This window comes from Oryctolagus cuniculus, chromosome 17, assembly GCF_051225735.1.
Source record: "Oryctolagus cuniculus isolate XC-2025 breed Fujian yellow rabbit chromosome 17, ASM5122573v1, whole genome shotgun sequence".
Lineage (NCBI taxonomy): Eukaryota > Metazoa > Chordata > Mammalia > Lagomorpha > Leporidae > Oryctolagus > Oryctolagus cuniculus.
The window spans coordinates 42,902,700-42,915,381 of NC_142883.1; the positions used below are offsets into that span (position 1 = coordinate 42,902,700).

A 12,682-nucleotide genomic window follows, 5' to 3' on the forward strand; every position below is an offset into this window, starting at 1 on the left:
AGGCTCAAGTACTTGGATCTCTCACCCGCAAGGGAGACCTGGACTGAGTTCTAGGCCCCAGCTTCTGCCTGGCCCAACTTCAGATGTTGTGGTCATTTAGGGAGTGAACAGCAAATGGGAGTTCACTCACACACTCACTCTCTCCATCTCAAAATCAATCAAGCAAGCACTAAAATAAGACAGCTATGAAGTGGCAGAGGTACTTTCTGTTGAATGTGAAGAAATCAACTACGGAAAAAGACCACATGACAGGGAATATCAAATGGCCTCTAGGAACCGAGACCTAAATCCTACAACTGTAAGGAACTAAATTCTGCCAGCAAACAACCAATGAGCTTGGAAAAGAATCCCACGCCTCAGATGAGACTGTAGCCCCAGCCTGATTTCAGCCTGATGAGAATCAGAGCAGAGAACCCAGCTAATCAATGCCTAGACTCCTGACTCACAAAAATGATCAGATAATAATTTTGTGTTGTTTAAAGCCATTATGTTCATGGTAGTCACAAAGCAAAAGAAAAATATAAACTGCCAAACCTGTATCTTTAATGCAAACATCTCTGTCAAGCTTTCTAATATGTTACCCAATGTCTGCTGGGTTTCTCCATATGGTATTTTCTAAGAAATTCAAATTCAATGTCCCCAAAGTTCACTTCATAATTTCCTATCTTAGAAATATGAAAGAAATTAAAAAAGTTTATGGAAAATGGAATTAAAAGAAGAGCTTGTTTCGCTATAAAGCATTTTTAAATCCATAAATTTTTTTCATAATATACATATCCATAAATTTTTGAAGACCATTCAGATGCATGAATTTAAAATAAACTTATCCCTTAACATGTTTCCATGAATTTTTTAAAGTTCCTTAATAATACCATATGGATCCGGTTTGCCATAGTTCAGAGGTGAGAAGTGTCTTGGACATTTCCTTCTTCTTTTTTTTTGAAAGGCAGAGTTACAGAGAGGGAGAGGCAGAGTCAGAAAGAGACAGATGTCTTCCATTTGCTGCTTTACTCCCCAAATGGCAGAAATGGACAGGGCTGGGCCAGGCCAAAGCCAGGAGCCAGGAGCTTCATCCGGGTCTCCCACAGGGGCTCAAGCTCTTGGGCCACCTTACACTGATTTCCCAGGTACATTAGCAGGGAGCAAGATCAGAAGTGGAGCAGTCAGGACTGAAACTGGTACCCATATGGATGCTGGTGCTGCAGGCTGTGGCTTCACCCACTATGCCACAATACCACCCCATCCTTCATTCCTTTTTAGTCAGTCAGATTCATAAAAATGAGAGTAAACAGTCACGTACAACTCAGCCCAACACCTTCTTTGCTTGGGAACAGGTTTGTCAACAGGCAAAAAGTTCCTTGTCCACAGGCAAAAAGTTCCCTCTAATCAACCTGCAAAGAATTACCAGGATCCCAGCCCTGCAGTGTAGTGGCCCAGAAGGCTTGTGATTGAGTAGGTAATCTGCCAAATTCTTGGACTTAGCTACTTGGCACATTTGGGTCTCCAACTTAGCACTGAACAGTTATTATAAAAAATACACATATAAATACAGGTAGATTTTTAAAATAAATATTTTGGCCTCTATGTTTACTCTCATTTCTCCACATGCTCCGAAGGCAAGCAGAGAGGAAAACTCAGGACCCTCAGGCTCCTACAAACAGTACCAAAGCCTGTAGAAGAAGACCAGATTAAGGGGTTCTAAGCAACCATGAATTGATCACATAAGGTGGAAAGGGAAAGTTCTCTGTAGAGGTGACAACTGACTGGAGACCTACATGAAGTGAGAGAATGGAAACATCCATGCCAAGACCCCAAGAAGAGTATCTAAGGCAGTATTTCAGTGCAGTGGATCTGATGCTGAAATGAGCATGGCACAGTAAAAGTCTGGCAAGAAGGCCAGTGTGGAAACAAAAAGAAAGTGTAAGTGATGAAGGCAGATAACTAAGAGCATTGGTCAGATCCCGAAGCCTTGTACGCCACTTTAAGAGCCCTGAACTTGAGTGTGACGATACAGCAGATTGTATGTTCCAAGTAGGAACACAGAGCATTTCTTATCCCACTTGCTTTTCTGCAGTAAGACTTTGCCACATCCCTGTCGAAAAGTTGAATCTTTTTTTCCATCTCCTTGCATGAAGCAGGCCCTTTTCTTTCAATTAATTGGTAATTCATTTTCTCCTATGACTACTCTGACCACTGTGCTGGTCCCAGGCACAAGCCTTTATTGGTCTGACAGTTTATTTCCCATCTCCTGGTAGCCAACTGCCATGTAAAAAAGTGATTACTCTGAGACCACCACGCTGTGAAAAGTCCAGGCCACATGCAGAGGCTCTGAAGAGTACAATGCCACTATGAAGACAGAGAGATCAAGAAGCACGGAGGTGCCAGACTCAAGAAGCCATACTGGAGGAGTGGGCATTGTGGCACAGCAGGTTAAGTAGCCACTTTCGATGCCCACATCCCAAATGGGAGTGCCAGTTCAAGTCCTGGCACCTCTGCTTCCCATCCAACCTCTGATAACACATTCTGGGAGGCAGCAGGCAAGACCCGGCCACTCATGTGGGAGACTTGGATGGAGTTCCTGACTTCTGGCTTTAGCCTAGACCAACACTGGGTGTTGTGGCATTTGGTGACTGAATTGTGGAATAGAAAATCAGTCTCAGTCTCAGTCTCTCTCTCTCTCTCTCTCTCTTCTGCTTTTCAAGTAGCCAAAAATAAATATATAAACACTATAATTTACTGGAAAGGATTCTCCAGCTTCAGTCAACACCATACAGATCACAGAAGAATTGCCCACCTGAAACTGTCGTGAATTCCTGACCCACAAAAATTATGAGCAAAATAATCTGATTTATGTTTTTAAAAGAGCCCTCTTACTGTTGCATGTTAGAAAACAGTCCAGGCAAGAGAGGATGGTAGATGAAATTAACAAAAGTAGAGAATTAGTAAGATATTTTAATAGATTTGGAAGGGGGACTGATTTGGAAGTTCATTTAGAAGAACAAATCTCTGAAAATACCAAAGAAATGTTCAGGGGAAAAAAAAGGACAAGACTTGCATTATCAAGTGCTTAAACATATAATTAAAATCTTACAATAAAACCTTACTGTACTTAAGTATAAACTAGTTACAGTCATAGAATAGACACTAATGTGTACATAGAAATTTAATGATAGAGGTAATATTTCAAATCAATGGTAAAAGAATGTATTAGTCAATAAAATGATGCCAAATCAACTCGCTAACCATCCAAAAAGAGTAACTCATACCAAATTTTAAAATACACAAGTAGAGGCCAGCACAACAATTTAAGCCACCGCCTGTGATGCCAGCATCCCATAGGAGTCCCAGCTGCTCTGCTTCTGATTCAGCTCCCTGCTAATGTGCCTGGGAAAGCAGATGATGGCCCAAGTACTTGGGTCCCTGCCACATAGGAGACCCGGATGGAATTCCAGGTTCCTGGCTTCAGCCTAGCCCAGCCCCAGCCTTTGCCACCATTTATGGAGTGAACCAGCAGATGGAAGATCTCTTTCCCTCTCACTCTCTGTCACTTTCAAATAAACAAATCTCTTTTTAAAAGCTTAATTAAACGTGGCCGGCGCCGCGGCTCACTAGGCTAATCCTCCACCTTGCAGCACCGGCACACTGGGTTCTAGTCCCGGTTGGGGCACCGGATTCTGTCCCGGTTGCCCCTCTTCCAGGCCAGCTCTCTGCTGTGGCCAGGGAATGCAGTGGAGGACGGCCCAAGTGCTTGGGCCCTGCACCCCATGGGAGACCAGGAGAAGTACCTGGCTCCTGCCTTCGGATCAGCGCGGTGCGCCGGCCACAGCGCGCTGGCTGCGGCGGCCATTGGAGGGTGAACCAACGTCAAAGGAAGACCTTTCTCTCTCTCTCTCTCTGTCCACTCTGCCTGTCAAAAAATAAATAAATAAATAAATAAATAAAAGCTATTAAATGCTTAGGACAGATGTTAAAGAATAATTTCATAATGTTGAAATGAGGAAGACCTTCCTAACCAAGATAAAAACACAGCAGCTATATATTTAAAAAAATACTAGACCTGGCACTGTGGTATAGCGGGTTAGGCTGCCACCTACGGTGCCAGCATCCCATATGGGCACTCCACTTCCAATCCTATTCCCTGTTAATGCACCTGGGAAAGCAGCAAAAAAATGGTTCAAGTTGCTTATGCCCCTGCATCCACATAGGAGACCTGGAAGAAGCTTCTGGCTCCTGGCTTCGGTCTGGCCTACCTACAGCCATTGTGGCCATTTGGGGAGTGAAGCAGCAGATGGAAGAGATCTCTTTCTCCCCCCGTCCCCCCCGCCACCTTCCTTCCCTCCCTCTCTCTTTGTAACTCTTTCAGAAAAAATAAACCTCTAAAAAAAGAAAGAAAAAGTACTGATATATTTGTCTACAAAAAGATGTGTAAATAAGAAAAAAGACACTGTTGGAGGGCAGCATTGCAAGCCAGCTTCTAGTTCAAGTCCTTGCTGCTCCACTTCCAATCAAGTTCCTTGCTAACATGCCTGGGAATGCAGTGAATGATGATCTAAATACCTAGGACTCTGACATGCATGTAGGAGACCTAGATGGAGTTCTGACTCGGTTTCAGCCTGGCCTAGACCTAGCTGTTATAGGCATCTGGGGAGTTAACTGGTAGACAGAAAATCTCTGTGTGTGTGTCTCTCCCTCCCTGCCACTCTGCTTTTCAAATAAATCTTAAAATCAAAACAAATAAACAAAATACCGACAACGAAGAAACAACAGGGAAAAGAAGAATGTGCAACAATTAGCTTCTCAATGGTCTATATAACTAGCAGATATGGTTGTTTTATTTAATAATAAACCTAATTAATGGAAACACTACAGAATATGCGGCAAAGATGAGCAGTCAGTATATATATATATATGAAATATTCTAACAACTTTTTAAAATTGTATCTACTTTTTTTTTATGACAGACAGAGTGGACAGTGAGAGAAAGAGAGACAGAAAGAAAGGTCTTCCTTTACCGTTGGTTCACCCTCCAATGACCGCTGTGGCCGGCGCACCATGCTGATCCGAAGGCAGGAGCCAGGTGCTTCTCCTGGTCTCCCATGGGATGACCTGGGCCATCCTCCACTGCACTCTCGGGCCATAGCAGAGAGCTGGACTGGAAGAGGAGCAACTGGGACAGAATCCAGCGCCCCAACCGGGACTAGAACCCACTGTGCCGGCCCCGCAGGCGGAGGATTAGCCTATTGAGCCACGGCGGCGGCCTTAAAATTGTATATACTTTTAAAAGATGTATGTATTGGAAGGGGAGGGAGGGGGACAGAGAGATGAGAAATAAGGGAGGAGAGGGAGAGCAGGAGAGAGAGGGGAATCTTCCAACCATTGGTTCACTTCCCAAATGACAACAGCCAGGGCTGGTCCAGGCTAAAGCCAGGAACCAGGAAATCAATCCAGGTCTCCAACCTGGGTGACAGGGGCCCAAGCACTTGGGTCATTTTCCATTGCTTTCCCAGGCACATTAGCAGGGAGCTAGATAGGTAGTAAAGCAGCCCAGGACTAGAACTGGGGCTCAGATGGTTTACCAATAGCAGGCAGCCCCTTAACCTTTGCCCCACAATACTGGCCCCACACAGGTAATTCTTTAAAGATTTATTTTATTTGAAAGGCAGACTGACATGTGTTTTTTCCTTCCTCTCCACCCACCTCCATCTACTGGTTCACTCCCCCAAACACCTGCAACAGGAACTTCATCCTGGCCTCCTTTGTGGGTGGTAAGGGCCCAAGAATTTGAGCCATCATCAGCTGCCTCTCAGCAGGAAGCTGGATCAGAAGCATGGAAGATACACCAAGGGGCACTCCAATACGGGATTCAGGTGTCCCAAGCAGCAGCTTAACCCACTGCACCAAAACACCCACCCCTCACTTATAGTCTTTTAGAATACAAATAAAATTGTCTCGATCATGTCTATATTGGGAGCAGCTCTCCTGCCTCAGTCCCTCAAACCCTGAGTTCATCTCCAGCCCCTCTTTGGTCAAGAGCACCTCACAACTGCTGGGCTGCCCACTGTCTGCAGTGGTGCTCAGAAGACCAGAAACACTAATGGCTGAGCACCTCAGCAGCCTGACAGTCCTGTGTCCCTGGATCTCATTTCTCTGGACCCACAGCTCCCAACCCAGCACCATTTCAAGGGACACTGACTGACAAAGCAGCCAAGAGCCCTGGGCTGGGGCTGCCATGCTGACGTGGCTGGCTCTGGGGCTGGGATTGGGGCTGAATGTGGGAGCCTCATCATTGGCTATGCTAGGGACCCTTCCCTGCAGCAGCAGCTCTTCTCCTATGCCACCCCGGGCTTCACCCTCTCAGAGGCCAGAGGGCTCCCCTGCCTGATGGTGGCCTTCTGCATCGTCTTCACCACATGAAGGAGGCTCCTCCACTTTCCATAGTTCTTTCTCCTGTGTCTCATCTGCCTGTATGCTCCTTTTCCTATACCTTCCCAGGCAGCCTGGGTAGAATGGTTGGCTCAGGGTTTGACAAAGGGAAGACAAATAGATACTGTATTAATAGGAAATATTGAATTTAATTAAACTATTTTTGTGACTTTATATTCCCCCCACCACAAGAAAGTACTCTGGAACATATACAAGGAAATAATTATGCCTGGAGTTAGGAGGGAAAAACTTGACAAAACAGTTAAGATCATTGTATTTGGGGCCACCTGCAGTGCCGGCATCCCATATTGATAATGTTTCAGGTCCCGCCTTCTCCACTTTCTATCCAGCTCTCTATTATGGCCTGGGAAAGTAGCAGAAGGTGGCCCAAGTCCTTGGATCCCTGCACCCATGAGGGAGACCCAGAGAAGCTCCTGGCTCCTGGCTTCGGATCGACGCAGCTCTGGCCATTGCAGCCATTTGGGGAGTGAACCAGCAGATGGAAGACCTCTCTTTCTCTGCCTCTGCCTTTCTGTTAACTATGCCTTTTTTTTTTTTTTTTTAAGATTTACTTATTTATTTGAAAGTCCGAGTTACACAGAGGAGAGGCAGAGAGACAGAGAGGCGGGGGGCAAGGGGGGGGGGCAGGTCTTCTACTCAATAGTTCACTCCCCAGATGGCTGTAACGGCCAGAGCTGTGCTGATCCGAAGGCAGGAGCCAGGAGCTTCTTCCGGGTCTCCCATGTGGCTGCAGGGGCCCAGGGACTTGGGCCATCTTCTACTGCTTTCCCAGGCCACACCAAAGAGCTGGATCAGAACAGCTGGGTCTCGAACCAGCGCCCATATGGGATGTCAGTGCTTCAGGCCAGGGCGTTACCCTGCTGTGCCACAGCACCAGCCCCCAACTATGCCTTTCAAATAAATAATAATTAAATCTTTTTTTAAAAAAGATCATTGTATTTGACAGTAAGAAGGAGATTTGGGGTATTTTGGTTTTTTGTTTTGTTTCTCTTCAATTGCCATATACTTTCACAACCAAGAAAAAGTGAATTGAACTTTTTAAAAACACTTTAGAGGCAGGGCGCTGTGGCTTAGCAGGTAAAAGCCTCCTCCTGAAGTGTTAGCATCCCGTATCAGCATTGGTTCAAGTCCCAGTTGCTCCACTTCAATCCAGCTCCCTGCTAATGACCTGGGAAACCAACAGAGATGCCCCAAGTGCTTGGGCCCTTGCACCCACCTAAGAGACCTGGAAGAAGCTCCTGGCCCCTGACTTCAGATTGGCCCAGCTCTGGATGTTGCACCCATTTGGGGAGTGAACCAGCAGATGGAAAACCTCTCTCCCTGACTCTCTTCCTTTGCCTCTCTGTAACTCTACCTTTCCAATAAATAAATAAATCTTTAAATAAAAAATACTTTGTCACATTATAGAAATCTTTGTACATAATAAAAGACATGTAAAGGGTCTAAGCTATATGGAAAAAATCTTTTAATTATTTTCTCAATTAACAAACTATTAGCTTTTTAAGATACAGAAATTAAAGAAATAAGATTTCACAAAAGCAGGCCTAATATTAAGCAAAGCACTCTGTGAACAATGGGTAACTTGTTTCTAGTTTCACTCAGAAAATTCTTCAAAAGGTCACAGGCTAAAATTTTTGCCTCTGTGTATATTCTAACCAGTTTCTAAAAGGCCACTCAAAACAAGATGGAGGTGGGGATTAGAGTAAAATTCACTTAATGTAAGCTTTCATTTAAATGAAAGAAAAGAAAAAGAAATAATACCAGGAGTAAAAGCACTTAAAACATCAGCTCTAGATAACAGAAACTTGGAAAATGTATCACATGCTTATACTGGTTATACTGACACATTTCCCATAGATTCTGTACCACTGGTATGTCATAGGCACCTAACGAACTTCAAAATTTTTAAGTTTTACTTTCATGTTAACATGTCATTTAACATACATATGAGTAATGTGTAATCAAATTTAGGATTACAAAGATATTTGACAAAGCTAAATAAAAAAGGCAGGCCAACGTAAAGTTGTTAAATGAAGTGAATCATACAGGATATGGCTAAACTGATAGTGCCTGAATGGCTAAAGTTAGAGAAACATTGAGAAAATAACCTGAAATAATACACAGTTCATAAAACAGATATTAAACAATTGCTTTCTTTTTTGTAATATAGAAGCTAGAAAGACATAACAAGGAGATTAGCATGGCACCAAAACACTTTTATGAAAAAGTGAATTTCAACATCACCTTTCCCTACATACTTCCTGCTTTTCTGTTTCTTCTCTTCATACTATTCTGAACATATAGACTATGGAAGTTTTTCACAAAGAGAAACTCCTGATTGGAAATAAAGAATCTGAGGCCGCGGGTTAACGCCCTGGCCTGAAGCACTGGCATCCCATATGGGCACCAGTTTGAGACCTGGCTGCTCCACTTCCGATCCAGCTCTCTGCTGTGGCCTGGGAAAGCAGTGGAAGATGGCCCAAGCCCAAGTGGGACACCCAGAAGAGGTTCCTGGCTTCAGATCGGCACAGCTCCAGCCGTTGCAGTCAATTGAGGAGTAGTGAACCATCGGATGGAAGACCTCTCTCTCTCTGCCTCTCCTCTCCTCTCCTCTCTGTGTAACTCTGACTTTCAAATAAATAAATAAACCTTTCAAAATAAAAGGAAATAAAGAACCTATTTATACTCAAATAAAAAAATAAAGAATCTATTTATACCAGCAGTTCCAACCAATATTGAAGCTCAAAAGCAGATTCCCAAATGTCCTTTCTGGATTCTCCAGATATCTACTACTAAGGCAGGGCAAGATTTACTTCTGCAAACATAAACTTAGCTCACAGTGTCCTCATAAAAACACTAACTCTTCCTTCCTCTCCTTGCCTTTGTGTGAAGCATAGCAAGACAGGAGTCTGTGTATGTAATGCACAGGGAGAGGTGGGAGTCTGAGCAGGATGAAGACAGCATTCAGGATCCACAGGTGGCAGGCCATCCAGTAAAGTGTCAGAGCAAGAATGGGGAAAAGGACAGACTCCCCTGCAGAGGGCAGCCAGGCCCAAGAGATGGGAGAGCAAGCCACACAGGCTGTCAGAGCCCAACTGGGATAAGGAGTTCAACAGCAGGACAGGCCAGAGTAGAGTAGCAATGCCGGGGCGGGGAGGGGGGGCGGGGCAAGGGGTCCGGGACTGTGTTCAGCTGCAGCATGATGGGAACGCGGGTGTCACAGCAGTTTGAGCACAGTGAGGAAGATGTCTACATAGGCAAGCAGCACAGGTGGAGTGTCTAAGCCTAGCCAGAGTAAGGAGGAAGGTAATGCTAAGTGGGAGCGAAAGGAGGCAGCAAGGAGTCTCGGAGCCCAAGCAGAGAGCATCTTTGCTTAATTTTCTGTGGTACTCTCCAAGTACTTTTAGTTTAATGTACTAAGTATCTCATGAAAACACCAAGCTATCATCTTCTGGATAAATATGAGAAATATAAAAAGGACAAAGAAGAGAGACTGTGGAAGCAAGCATTTGGCCTATTGGTTAAGACACCCTTTAGAATGCCAGTATCCCATTAGCAAACCACCTGGGGTCAAATCCTGGCTCTAATACCAATTCTAACTTCCTGTTGATGCAGAGCCTGAGAGGCAGCAGGTGATGGCCCAAGTACTTGAGTCTCTGCTACCCATATGGGAGACCAGCAATGAACTCCAGACTCCTGACTTCCACCTGGTCCAGCCCCAGCCATCCTGGGCATTTGGAGAGTCAGCCGGCAAATGGAGTGTCTGGAGCACTGTCTCATTTATTCATTCCCTTTCTCTCTCTCACTACCTCCCTGATAATTTTAAAAAAAGAAAAAAAAGGAAAAAGTGGGAAAAGCGAGAAGTACAGAGTAGTACAAATGCCAAACTAACAATCTCAGAAATGTGTAAAATCGCAATTTACAACAGAAACAAGATACAAACATTACCCAAGTACTAGTTTACTCAAGCTATACTTCTAAATAGGCAGGCTGCAAGTCAAACTCCAAAGAGCCATGCCTCCTTATAGTCACATCTCCCACAGTGAGCCAGCAATGGCCACTGTAACTAACAGAATACCCCAGAAGTAGTAGATCTCTTCTCCCAAGATTAGGTTATAAAAGATGGAAGCTTCCATACTGAACTGACTTGTTCTCTCATTCTAAGACCACCCACAGTAGAGGAAGCCAACAACATGTTAGGAGGACACAGGCAACCTACAGAGGTATCCACATGGCAAGGAAATAAGTCCTTCTGCCAACAGCCTGGTGAGGAGACGTGGAAGCACATCCTTCTCCCCATTCAAGCTTTCAGAAGACTGTAGCCCCAGACACAGCTTGATTGCAACCTCTTGAGATCTTGCACAAGGATCACCCAGCTAAACCATTCTCACATTCCTCACACCCAGAAACTGTGAGATAATAAATGTCTGTCCTGGGGTGGCACTGTGGCTTAGTGGGTAAAGCCGCCACCTGCAATTGCAGCATCCCATGTGGGCACTAGTTTGAGTCCTAGCTGCTCCACTTCTGATCCAGCTCTCCGCTATGGCCTGGGAAAGGAGTGGAAGATGGCCCAAGTCCTTGGGCCCCTGCACCCTCATGGGAGACCTGGAAGAAGCTCCTGACTTCAGATTGGTATAACTCTGGCCACTGCAGCCATATGGAGAGTGAATCAGTGGATGGAAGACCTCCCTCCCTCCCTCCTTTTCTCTCTCTCTCTCTCTCTCTCTCTCTCTGCCTCTCCTCCTCTGTGTAACTCTTTCAAATAAATAAATAAATAAATCTGTTAAAAAATAAATAAATGTCTGTTTTAAGCTAAGTTTTGTAAAAAGACATCTCTTATTTCAAAGATGGAGTTGGGGCTGGCACTGTGGCACAATGGGTTAAAGCCCCGGCCTACAATGTTGGCATCCCATATTGGTGCCCATTCGAGTCCCAGCTGCTCCACTTGCAATCCAGCTCCCTGCTAATGCTCCTGGGAGTGTAGCAGAGGATGGGCCAGGTCTTTGGGCCCCTGTACCCATGTTGGAGACCCAGAAGAAACTCCTGACTCCTGGCTTTGGATTGGCTCACCTCCAGCCATTGCAGCCATTTAGGGAGGAATCAGCATATGGAGGATCTCTCTCTCCCTGTTAACTCTTTTAAATTAAATTAAATTAAATTAAATTAGAGAGAGAGAGAGTTAGAGAGAAGGAGAGAGACACACAGAGACAGCAAGAGAGTGAGAGCAAGCCAGAGAGAGATTTTCCAACTGTTGGTTACTCCCCTAATGGCTGCAATGGCTGAATCTGGGTCAGGCTAAAGCCAGAAGTCAGGAGCTTCATTCAAGTCTCCCACATGGGTGCAGAGGTCCAATCACTTGGGTCACCTTCCACTGCTTTCCTAGACACATTAGCAGAGCGCTGGATCAGAAGTGGAGCAGCCATGAACTGAATCCATATGGGATGCTGGCATTGCAGGCAGCAGCTTACCCTGCTGTGCCACCGTGCCAGCTCCATGCTAAGTTCTGAAGTAATTTGCTTTTCAGTAAAAGTTAACTAATAAACTATGAGTTTAAGTTTTGCAAATTAGAGAGAACCAATCATAGATGCCCAAGAAAAGGAAATTAAGACAATGTCAAACAGATCCTTGCTGGCTACAAGAGGTATACAAAAAGGATAATATTCAAATTCAAAACAAAATGTCATTCTCTTGAGATTTATTTAGTTAATTGAAAGGCAGAGTGACACAGAGAGAGGGAGAGAGGAAAAGAAAGATCTTTCATCTGCCGATTCACTCCCCAAATGACCACAACAATCAAGGAGCCTAAAATTCTACCCAGGTCTCCCACATGGGTGGCAGACAGGGCCCAAGCACTTGGGCCACCATCTGCTGCTTTTCCAGACACTTTAGGGAGCTGGAATGAAAGCACAGCAGCCAGGACTTGAACTAGCACTCCAACAAGAGGTGCTGGCATCAAAAAAGCAGCTTAACCCACTGCACCACAATGCCAGCTCCAGAAGATCATTTATAATTCCACTGATGGAATAACATCAGCAAACACTTTAGTATGTCTAGTGTGAAATCGCAAATCCTGAGGCCGGCGCCGTGGCTCACTTGGCTAATCCTCCAACTGCAGTGCCGGCATCCCATTGGGCGCCACTTCTAGTCCCGGCTGCTCCTCTTTCAGTCCAGCTCTCTGCTGTGGCCCAGGAGGGCAGTGGAGGATGGCCCAGGTGATTGGGCGTCTACACCCTCATGG

At 45.1% G+C, this 12,682-nt stretch overlaps 1 protein-coding gene and 1 pseudogene across 8 annotated transcripts in view; one reads left to right on the forward strand and one right to left on the reverse strand.

Moving 5' to 3' along the window:
• The window catches only part of NF1 (neurofibromin 1), a 303,335-nt gene that overhangs the window by 244,861 nt on the left and 45,792 nt on the right, over positions 1-12,682 (reverse strand). The window lies entirely within an intron of this gene.
• Positions 5,959-6,494, forward strand: LOC127484496 (ATP synthase F(0) complex subunit C2, mitochondrial pseudogene; annotated as a pseudogene).